Below are 12015 nucleotides of genomic sequence, written 5' to 3'. Positions count from 1 at the left end.
CAGCTCCCGAAAAGGGAATGAAAATACAATTTGGACATCCTGGTTTGCTTTTCCTTCAGCCCAGTCCAGAATGAACTTCTGCACAGAGACTGTTTTTCCAATGCCAGCGACTCCCTTTGTCAACACAGTTCTGATACGTTTGTCTTGTCCAGTTAAGGGTTTGAAGATGTCATTACATTTGATTGCAGTCTCTGGTCTTGCTTGTTTCCTGGTTGTTGTCTCAATCTGTCTCAGCTCATGTTCATTATTGACCTCTCCTGTTCCACCCTCTGTGATGTAGAGCTCTGTGTAGATCTTATTGAGAAGTGTTGGGTTTCCTGGTTTAGCGATCCCCTCAAATACACATTGAAACTTCTTCTTTAGATTAGATTTGAGTTCACGTTGGCAAATCACAGCAAGCTCATCTGAATGAAGAAATAACACAGAGGATATTAATATTACGTCTGTTTTAATGCCTACAGTATTGTAGTACTGTTATAAAGTTTTACATTATAATAATGCATTCTCTTAATTGACTGTATAAATGTGTAAATGTTTTCATAATGCATTACAGACTGGTGTGACTGATTCTAATATTATTGATGGTATTATTAATTTTGTCTCTCTCTATTAATTAACACAGAAAAAAAATGAACACATCCCTTCTGCTGCTTGATGAGGTCACTAGGTGTTGTGTTAAGGCTCCAACAAAATCATTGAGTTACACAGCTACTTTAGCTGTACTTTAGCTACAGCTTTTAAATGTTATAAAACAGCATTCAACATGAGGCAGACAGATCTTACATTTCTCCAGTGTGTCAGCAAGCTCCTTCTGGTTCATTTTCCTCAGGACGTGCAGTGTGATCTTCAGAGCCCCCTCTCTGGCAATGCTCTCCTGCTTCTCATCTTCAGCATCCACCACTTCCTTATCCTGCTTCTGACTCTCAAAGCCTTCTGGGAGTTCTGGACTAAGAATCCTCTTGAACATCTTCAGCTCGTTCTTCACAAATGTCAAAATATTCTCTTCAAGCAACTGAAATAAATCAAGTAAATAAGTTAAGCAAGAGAATAAATGCTTTCTCATTAACACATTAATTAATGATTGACAGATCAACTTTACTTGAGGTCAACAAAATCAAATGTACATAACAGGACCACATACACTGAATATGGAGGCCAGGTCTGTTTGATGACTCTGGGAAGACTGACCACTGAGAATCTCTGACTCTGATCTCTCCTGTTGGTTTCTGTGGACCAAACATCCAAGGAGTGCGCACACACACACACACACACAAACACACACACACACACAGGGAGGGAATGTTGTGTTTGTTTAATATTGTTTTAGGATTATGGAAATGAACAAAATTAGCTATGGATTCTGAAAACAAAAATAAGGAATGTGAAAATGGGAGAGGAGAAATGACTAGAGACAGTGTTGTTTAACTCACTGACCATGACCCATGAGTTCTTCTTACCTTTGTTCAGTAGAAAAGTCTCCCTCTCTAAAGTATATAGGAGGTTCCATAGACTTGTCACTCTTCATGGACACACAGCTGGGAACAGGGGAGGCTGTTCTCTTCTGCTTGATTGGACTTCAACACAACAGAGACAAACATTACATCTCTCATCTACTCTGAGCTCAGATGGGGAAACAGAAGAAGAGTTTCATTCCAAAACACTATATATCCATTTTCAGAAACGTTCATAAATGTGCTTTTATTGTTTAACCTCTCTTGGGTAGGGGGCAGTATTTTGAATTTTGGATGAGTGAGGTTCCCAATGTAAACTGCTTGTTACTCAGGCCCAGAAGCTAGGAATTATTATTGGATAGAAAACACTCTAAAGTTTCCAGAACTGTTCGAATAATGTCTGTGAGTATAACAGAACTGATATGGCAGCAAAAACCTAAGGAAAATCTATCCAGGAAGTGGGATATTTTTGATGTGTCTAGTTTTCAATTGAATGCCTATACAGTATCCGCTGGGTTAGGACCTAGATTGCAGTTGCTATGTATTTCCACTAGATGTCAACAGTCTTTAGATGTTTCTGAAAAATGAGGAGAATGAAACCTTTCTTTCAGTGGACTAGAATGAAGCAGAGCTCCTTTGCGCGCGTGACCGATAGCGCGCCCTTCGTTGTTTTTCCTTTCTATTGAAGACGCTAATTGTCCGGTTGAAATATTATCAATTATTTAGACAATAGGCAACCTGAGGATTAATTATAAACATTGTTTGACATGTTTTGAAAAAATTGACCAGTACTATTAGGATATATTCGTCTGCATGTCATGACAGCCTTTGAGGATTACTGAACAAAACGCGCCAACAAAACTGTTTTTTTGTTGGACATAAAGAGGGACTTTATCGAACAAAACAATCATTTATTGTGCAACATGGACTCTTGTGACTGCAAACATATGAAGATCATCAAAGGTAAGTGATTCATTTTATTGCTGTTTCTGACTTTTGTAATTCCTTTACTTGGTTGTAAAATGTTTGTATGCTTTTGTAAACGGGGCGCTGTCCTCAGATAATATGCTTTCGTTTTAAAGCCTTTTTGAAATCTGACACAGTGGCTGGATTAAAAGGAAGTTAATCTTTAAGCCGATGTATAACGTGTATCTTTTATGAATATTTTTAATGAGTATTTCTGTATTTTGAATTTGGCGCTCTGCAATTTCACAGGATGTTGGCCAGGTGGGACGCTAGCCTCCCACCTGCCCATAAGAAGTTAAAGAGCTTGGTGTGTTTTTTCACTATCTAATCAACAATCAGAGATTGTTCAATGACAAACATGCATTTGTTTAAAATCTATCACTTGATGGTTTCATTTCAGAGGGACAAATAATAATGTTTTTTCCCGCAAAATGCTATATATCTGCCTCACTCTCAAATGTGACCAACCGGCTCAATTTTGTCTTATGTGGCAAAACTTGAAATGGTGTTTTTTACATTGGATAAAAGTACAGACTCAGGGTTAGAAAACTAAATATGAAATGGTATATCATACACTACAGTTGAGGAACAATGGGAAAGTAATTCTGATTTGAAATATGATAAACTTGTAACCTCACTTTTGAGAAAATGTCCTTTAAATGTTTTGGTACCTACTGGAGAGCTCTTCTTTGTCTACAGGGCTGTTACTTTGGCAGATAATGTCACCCATCTAAATAAATATTTATATAATATAATATATATAATATATATATATATATATATATATATATATATATATATATATATAAAAATATATAATTAACTAAATGTATGGTGTTTTTGGTGTATATCAGTTTAATTGTTTGTTATGCCATAAATGGTTATTTTATGGTTGTAAGTTGAAAAATAAACTAGAAAATGTTTTATTTTGCAATTCTGAGTAAATACTACTTTATTAAGGAATTACACATTATTCAGTACTACTGCAGTTGCTACATAATTCCAATAGATGGCAGCATAAGACCACAAATGACATTTCAGAAGATTAGTTTAGTTTTCTCCCAGGATACACCACCACTCCCCCTCACAGAAAAACTCCTGTGTGCTTCTTTCTGTCCCTTTCCACACTGCTAATGCAAGAGGAAGGACTGAAAAAGCATTTAACAGATTACTGTGAAGTAATATAATGATGATTCATGTTTATTATTACCTGTTTTTATGCTCATGTTTTGAAATTATACTTCATTACTATAACGATTATCAATAAGTCTGAACATTAATTCAGTCACCTCTGGTCGAAAAATATTTTCCAGGTACATTCATTGTCAAATTCATTAACCAGTATCAACCCACATCGACCAGCTCTGGCTTCTCTCTCTAGTAGTCAACTCAGCCCCGCTAAAAGGCTGGTGTCGTCACTTTGCCTTCTCCGGGGGCATGTTGAGGTAAATTTACTAACCGGGAGGGTTGCGTGATGTATTTTATTGGTGGGCTGGAAGACGCACTCTTGTCTTTTCTATTCCGAGGTTGTTTACTCGCATTATCAGATATTAAGATTCTTTTTTATAATGAATGTATACTAAGGTTGAGGTTCTGACCAGTGATTATTTACCCGGTGTTCAATACCTGCTATTGTCACTATTGTTTTACTCTCCCAAAAGCAACACAGCCCAAATACTAGATAAATAGCTGACTAAAGTAATGAGTGACCATTTTTGAAAATAATTGGACATAAAGTCTGTAGTTGCATGCTATTTTATGTCAATCATATTGCTGCTTGTAGCCTATAACTGATGCTTTGTGGTCTTATGCTGCCATCTAGTGGAAATTTTGCAATAAACATTTATTAATTCATGTGCAGACATTGGTGAGACAGCTGAGAAATAAAGTGTGTTTTTCTTGTTAATTCCTTAGATCAGTCTCAAACCTGCCCCACCTATCCAAGGCCAAATGCAGGACTTTTTCATAGAGGTTACTACGTCACCCAGTTCAAACTACATTTGATTGTTAATTTAAGACAAAAATAGTATGGGTTTGTAGCTCTCTTACTTCTCCCTGTGGCCTTCTGTGGGTACTACGTAACTCATTCGCGACACCTGCTAGGCTCATAATCTGAGGTAGCAACTGAGTCAGATCTACAAATCAATGAGCTAGACCTGTCCATTTGGTTTGCAACTCAGTGAACCTGTGCAGCATTTGCTCAATCCGATGCCTACGAATGAAGATTTTGATGCATGTCATATTACTCTGACTTTTGAAAATTACCAAATTACCCAGCAGCCATTTAGAAACAACAAGTCATCAAAAAAAGTGTTATTTCTTAATAATTTGTTTATTCTGTCTGTTTAAATCAGCCACATCTTGAAAAAGAGGACAGGGACATGCGTTTTGTTTAGGTGGTATACCTTTTTCTGAAAACACACATGGTTAACCATGACGAGATAATGGTTAACGTTTAGGACTGTGGGCAATCATATGTACCCAAGAGAACAGGGATAGCACTCAAAAAGTAGCCAGATCCCAGTTACCTCATAATAATAATAATAATTGAGGTCAGCCTACAAGGATAATAATAAGTTACCGAGGTCAGAGTTCACGGTTAATGCCGACAGGTCTCATTGATAACAATAGAGAAGCTGCCATTGTGATGCAGAACAATGAGCTGGGAATAGAATGTTCAGGAGGAGAGTTGGTGCCACGGTGCTCAATACAACTAATAGGAGCTGGCAGGGAGAAAAATGACCTAAAATAAGGTCTGTTTTTTAGCGATTACCTCATAACATATATAATATTATGAAACTGGGCTCCATGGCAGATGCAATTAACTAGTTTTCATCAGAAAAAAAACATTATTAAAAATGTAATCTGTCAAGCCTACTTGAGGCGCCTCGAAAATAATATTCAAAAGATTGGTCCTTGGACACAGAGGGTTTAAACACTAAAGTTACAGTCCATCTAGTGAAGAGAGGAGAACCGGACAGAGGTAGCCAGCATCTGGTTCATCTAGCATCTAACCAGTTCGCCCTGGAGTTTAGTACCCTGGCTGCCGGCGCGGGATGGAACGACAGGGCCCTGATCGACCATTATCGTTGCAGTTTGCGAGGACGTCCATCGGGAGCTGGCCTGCAGGAGACACCACCCTCACGTTCGACCAGCTGGTGGTCCTGCCTGGACAACCTGCTGGCTACCCGCGGACGTCCAGATCGGGGTCTGGTGGTTCCATCCTCCCGCACCCCCTCTCCGATACCTATGGAGCTGGGAGGGGCGGTGCGCAGGGAGACCGGAGGGGGTTCCCGCTCGTGCACCATCTGTGGCCGCAGAGGTCACACTGCCGGTTGGTGCCGGGTTGGTTCCTCTGGGAATCGAGGCAGCAGGCAGGGTGCTCTGGCGTCACTCCAGGTGAGCCGGCACCATTCTCACCCAGAGCCCTCTGTTGCACATATGTTTGTGTCTGTCACTTTTCCTGAGTTTTCTCCGTATTCCCAGCATAAGGCGCTCATAGATTCAGGCGCGGGTGGGAATTTCATTGATAGAGCGTTAGCTCATAGTTTAGGGATCCCCATTGTTCCCGTGGATGTGCCCTTTCCCATTCACACCTTAGATAGTCGACCATTAGGATCAGGGATGATTAGGGAGGTCACCGCGCCTTTGGGTATGGTGACGCAAGGGGGGTCATATGGAGAGAATTAGTCTCTTCCTCATTGACTCCTGCGTTTCCCATGGTGCTGGGCCTACCCTGGTTAGCTTGTCATAACCCCACTGTTTCTTGGCCACAGAGGGCTATCACGGCGTGGTCGCGAGAGTGCTCAGGTAGGTGTTTAGGGGTTTCTGTTGGTGCTACAACGGTGGAGAGTCCAGACCAGGTCTCCATGGTGCGCATTCCCCCTGAATATGCCGATTTGGCTGTCGCCTTCTCTAAAAAGAAGGAGACTCAATTACCACCTCCTCGACGGGACGATTGTGCGATAGACCTCCTGGTAGATGCTGCACTTCCCAGGAGTCACATGTATCCCCTATCACAGGTGGAGACGGAGGCTATGGAAATATATGACCCCGAATCCCTGCGGTAGTGGTACATTCGGTCCTCCACTTCACTCGCCTCCTCGAGTTTCTTTTTTGTGAAGTAGAAGGATGGGGGTCTGCGCCCGTGTATTGCCTATCGGGGTCTGAATCAGATCACGGTGAGGCATAGTTACCCGCTACCGCTTATAGCTACAGCGATAGAGTCAATGCACGGGGCGCGCTTCTTCACCAAACTAGATCTCAGGAGCGCTTACAACCTGTTGCGAATCCGAGAGAGAGACGAGTGGAAGACGGCTTTCAGTACCACCTCTGGGCACTATGAGTACCTCGTCATGCCGTACGGGTTGATGAATGCGCCCTCAGTCTTCCAAGCCTTTGTAGCCAAGATTTTCAGGGACCTGCACGGGCAGGGTGTAGTGGTGTATATTGACGACATTCTGATATACTCCGCTACACGCGCCGAGCATGTGTCTCTGGTGCGCAGAGTGCTTGGTCGCCTGTTGGAGCATGACCTGTATGTCAAGGCTGAGAAATGCCTGTTCTTCCAACAGTCCGTCTCCTTGCTAGGGTATTGCATTTCCACGTCAGGGGTGGAGATGGAGAGTGACCGCATTGCAGCCGTGCGTAATTGGCCGACTCCCACCACGGTAAAGGAGGTGCAGCAGTTCTTAGGGTTTGCCAACTACTACCAGAGGTTAATCCGGGGTTTGGTCAGGTGGCAGCTCCCATTACTTCACTGCTGAAGGGACGCCTGGTGCGCTTGCAGTGGTCAGCTGAGGCGGACAGGGCTTTTGGTCACCTGAGGGCTCTGTTTACCTCGGCTCCCGTGCTGGCCCATCCGGATCCCTCTTTGGCGTTCATAGTGGAGGTGGACGTGTCCGAGGCTGGGATAGGAGCGGTGCTCTCTCAGCGCCCGGGTACGCCACCGAAGCTCCGCCTTTGTGCCTTCTTCTTGAAGAAGCTCAGCCCGGCGGAGCGAAACTATGATGTGGGGGACCGGGAGCTGTTGGCTGTCGTCAGGGCCTTGAAGGCATGGAGACATTGGCTTGAGGGGGCTAAACACCCTTTTCTCATCTGGACTGAACACCACAATCTGGAGTACATCCGGGTGGCGAGGAGACTGAACCCTCGCCAGGCAAGGTGGGCCATGTTTTTCACCCGTTTTGTATTTACTCTTTCATACAGACCAGGCTCTCAGAACGTTAAGGCAGACGCATTGTCCCGGCTGTATGATACAGCGGCCCATTAATCCCACTCCCATACTCCCGGCCTCTTGCCTGGTGGCACCGGTAGTGTGGGAGATGGACGCGGACATTGAGCAGGCGTTGCGTACAGAGCCCGCTCCCCTTCAATGTCCAGCTGGGCGTCTGTACATTCCGTCTGCTGTCCGTGACCGGCTAATCTATTGAGCCCATACGTCACCCTCCTCTGGTCATCCTGGTATCAGTCGGACGGTGCGCTGTCTTAGTGAGAAGTACTGGTGGCCCACTTTAGCTAAGGACATGAGGATTTATGTTACCTCCTGCTCGGTGTGCGCCCAGTGCAAGGCTCCTAGACACCTGCCCAGAGGTAAGTTACAACCCTTACCTGTTCCACAACGGCCATGGTCGCAGCTGTCGGTGGATTTCCTGACTGATCTTCCTACGATAACCTCCTATAAAGGGTTCTATATATATTCTATATATACTGTATACTCAGACACTTCCTAACCTCCTATAAAGGGTTCTATATATATTCTATATATACTGTATACTCAGACACTTCCTAACCTCCTATAAAGGGTTCTATATATATTCTATATATACTGTATACTCAGACACGTCCTAACATCCTATAAAGGGTTCTATATATATTCTATATATACTGTATACTCAGACACTTCCTAACCTCCTATAAAGTGTTCTATATAGATCTTTAGTGGTTCCGTATATTAAGGAAAATATAACCCTTTTTGGTTTAAACAGGAGTGAAGAGTTTGTTGATGAATATATTGTTAGAATTCAGCTTGTAACAATGATCAGGATTAGTCACAACAATAAGGTTATGCCTGACAACATATTAGGCAATAACTAACAGGTCACCCCCAAAACCAAGTCTTCATTTGGCCGCCTCTCCTTCCAGTTCTCCGCTGCCAATGACTGGAACTGTAACGGTCCTGACCTGTTTTATGTTGTTTTTTGTATGTGTTTAGGTCAGGGCATGTGTTTTGGGTGGGCAGTCTATGTTATCTGTTTCTATGTTGGTTTTGGTTGCCTGGTATGGCTCTTAATTAGAGGCAGGTGTTTTGCGTTCTCCTCTAATTAAGAGTCATATTTAGGTAGGGTGTTCTCACTGTTTGTTTGTGGGTGATTGTCTCCTGTGTCGTCGAATGTATGTACCATACGGGACTGTTTGGCTGTTCGTTTATTTTGATGTCGTCTGTTTCCTGTCCGTGAGTTTACGTTTAGTTATGTAAGTTTATGTTCAGGTTTCGTCAACGTCGTTTTCTTGTTTTGTATTTTTGAAAGTGTTTTGTTTTTTCGTGTTGCCATCATAGTTTTTTCAAATAAAGAGATGGCCTATTTCCCTACTGCTGCATTTTGGTCTGATGATCCTTCTCTCCTCTCCTCGTCCGAGGATGAGGAGAGAGACAGCCCTTACAGAATCACCCACAAACAAACAGTGAGAACACCCTACCTAAATATGACTCTTAATTAGAGGAGAACGCAAAACACCTGCCTCTAATTAAGAGCCATACCAGGCAACCAAAACCAACATAGAAACAGATAACATAGACTGCCCACCCAAAACACATGCCCTGACCTAAACACATACAAAAAACAACATAAAACAGGTCAGGACCGTTACAGGAACGAACTACAAAAATCTCTGAAACTGGAAACACTTATCTCCCTCACTAGCTTTAAGCACCAGCTGTCAGAGCAGCTCACAGATTACTGCACATGTACATAGCCCATCTATAATTTAGCCCAAACAACTACCTCTCCCCCTATTGTATTTATTTATTTATTTATTTTGCTCTTTTGCACCCCATTATTTCTATCTCTACATTGCACATTCTTCCACTGCAAATTACCATTCCAGTGTTTTTACTTGCTATATTGTATTTACTTCGCCACCATGGCCTTTTTTATATTTTGTATTTATTTATATATATATTTCGTTTGCCTTCACCTCCCTTATCTCACCTCATTTGCTCACATTGTATATAGACTTATTTTTCTACTGTATTATTGACTGTATGTTTGTTTTACTCCATGTGTAACTCTGTGTTGTTGTATGTGTCGAACTGCTTTGCTTTATCATGGCCAGGTCGCAATTGTAAATGAGAACTTGTTCTCAACTTGCCTACCTGGTTGAATAAAGGTGAAATATTATATATAAATAAAATTAAGAGTAGGCTAAATGATTGTATTATGCTGGTGAGAAAACCATATACCTCAGTCAAATATACAGTATACAAACATTTATACAAGCGGCTACAGTGGGGAGAACAAGTATTTGACACACTGCCGATTCTATCAATCATTTCTGATGAAAAATAACAAATGTGAAAAAATTGTGGATATATCGTTCTAGAAACAAATTCTTTAATAATTCTTAAACAAATTGTCATCTCACCTCTTAGTTTTGGTGTCATGTTCCCCAGAGAGACTCATTTCAGAGGCAGGGCCCCCCTTCTCTCTCTCCCCAGAGAGATGCATTTTAGAGGCAGGGCCCCCTTCCTCTGTCTCCCCAGAGAGACTCATTTTAGAGCACTGACCCCTAAACAGAGATCCAGTATGTTGTTTGTGGTTAACACAGTGACAACTAATTATTGAATGTCAATTGTTCTCTTTTATTAATTATCTCTTAGAAATAAAACATTTACTAACAGATACATCCAAACAGTCAGGTGATTTAATGCATCACATCAACATGTAGTTGTGACTGATATTTTTCACCTTTTCTCCATCTAGTGGAACTAACAATAATAATAATAATAACAATATAACATTAATAATAATAATAACAATAATAATATCAATAATATAATATAACAACAATAATAATAGTAATATAAGATAATATAATAATCTCACTGTGTCTTAATAATGTCTCTCATTCTAGTGTGTTGCTTTGTTCAACAGGTCTGATATTATTATGTTGTTACTGAATTCAGTTCATAATAACAATGTAAAGTCTGTTCAGTGGTTTCATACCAAACTACACAGGAAGCAGGAGCTCATTGTCATTTAGAAAACAACAAATGTTCTGATATTCTGAAAGATGATTTACAACTATGATACATTAACATTTTGACTAATTGTAAAATAACCACGATATACGAATCGTATAATACGATATATGAACAATATGTTATTGAAATTGACTTGTCTACGCCCAGTTAGCGCCATTTTGTATGATTGAACTGTCACGTACCTGTCCCAGGTGAAATGGACTGTTAGATCTGAGTGTTTTACTGTCATTCACTATACTAACATTACACCATACATTTAATGTATCTACACACTTTACAATAATCCCTGGGAAGATTCTTACCTTGTAGCCTGAATTCACAACCAGAACATGTCAAGTCATTGAGATATTTTCCGTTGTGCTGAGAGAGCACCTTCCTGATGACAAGTGTCTCTGTATCTATGTTCTAGGTACAGTTGATCTTTGGATGCAATAATATCTGGTCAAAGTCTAGTGACACAACACCATAGTATATCATAAACATAACAGCAGTTTAACCTTTGGCCAGTAAAGGCCATGGCATACTATGAAATGTAGAATCATTATGATGGATCCAGTTTCAACATATCTCTAACTTTGAAGTATACAATGGGGTCCCACATTATTGACCCTCAAACCAACTCTTAGTTTCCTGATTCAGATCTGTTTAAACCAACTCTTAGTTTCCTGATTCAGATCTGTTCAAACCAACTCTTAGTTTCCTGATTCAGATCTGTTCAAACCAACTCTCAGTTTCCTGATTCAGATCTGTTTAAACCAACTCTTAGTTTCCTGATTCAGATCTGTTTAAACCAACTCTTAGTTTCCTGATTCAGATCTGTTTAAACCAACTCTTAGTTTCCTGAATCAGATCTGTTCAAACCAACTCTTAGTTAACTGATTCAGATCTGTTTAAACCAACTCTTAGTTTCCTGATTCAGATCTGTTCAAACCAACTCTTAGTTTCCTGATTCAGATTTGTTAAACCAACTCTTAGTTTCCTCTGATTCAGATCAGAGATGAACTGCTTACACAACAGGAGGGCGAGGTCCGAGCTGATCAGTACAATGATTCTGCAAAGGTGTTTCTTTTCGATGTTCAATGGAAAGGAAGAACATGGTGGTAAATAGAATTGATGAGAACAAAATAAACATATTTCTGCCTTTTGAGATCTTAAAAAAGCAACAACATTCAAATGGAGACAGACGTTTTAATGGTTGGTGGCACAATATGCACTGTAGGCCTATCTAAGGCCCAGATCCTAATTTGACCTTGTCCGTGACCTAAACAGTGAGGAAAAATAATAGTCTTCAGACCAACTGGTATCAGAGCATCTGCACTCCTTTGTTAAACAACG

General features: G+C 41.0%; 1 long non-coding RNA gene across 1 annotated transcript; it reads right to left on the bottom strand.

The window, feature by feature from the left end:
* Positions 1-1203: 1203 nt before the first annotated feature.
* LOC120038399 lies at positions 1204-11141 on the bottom strand. The gene is made up of 3 exons (XR_005475045.1): positions 10983-11141; positions 1458-1574; positions 1204-1226 (listed from the first exon to the last, which is right to left on the bottom strand). It is a non-coding gene; the product is annotated as an uncharacterized LOC120038399 (long non-coding RNA).
* Positions 11142-12015: the final 874 nt, after the last annotated feature.

The sequence above is a fragment of the Salvelinus namaycush genome, unplaced genomic scaffold, assembly GCF_016432855.1.
Source record: "Salvelinus namaycush isolate Seneca unplaced genomic scaffold, SaNama_1.0 Scaffold218, whole genome shotgun sequence".
NCBI classification, from domain to species: domain Eukaryota; kingdom Metazoa; phylum Chordata; class Actinopteri; order Salmoniformes; family Salmonidae; genus Salvelinus; species Salvelinus namaycush.
This window is presented reverse-complemented; position numbering and strand designations above follow the sequence as displayed.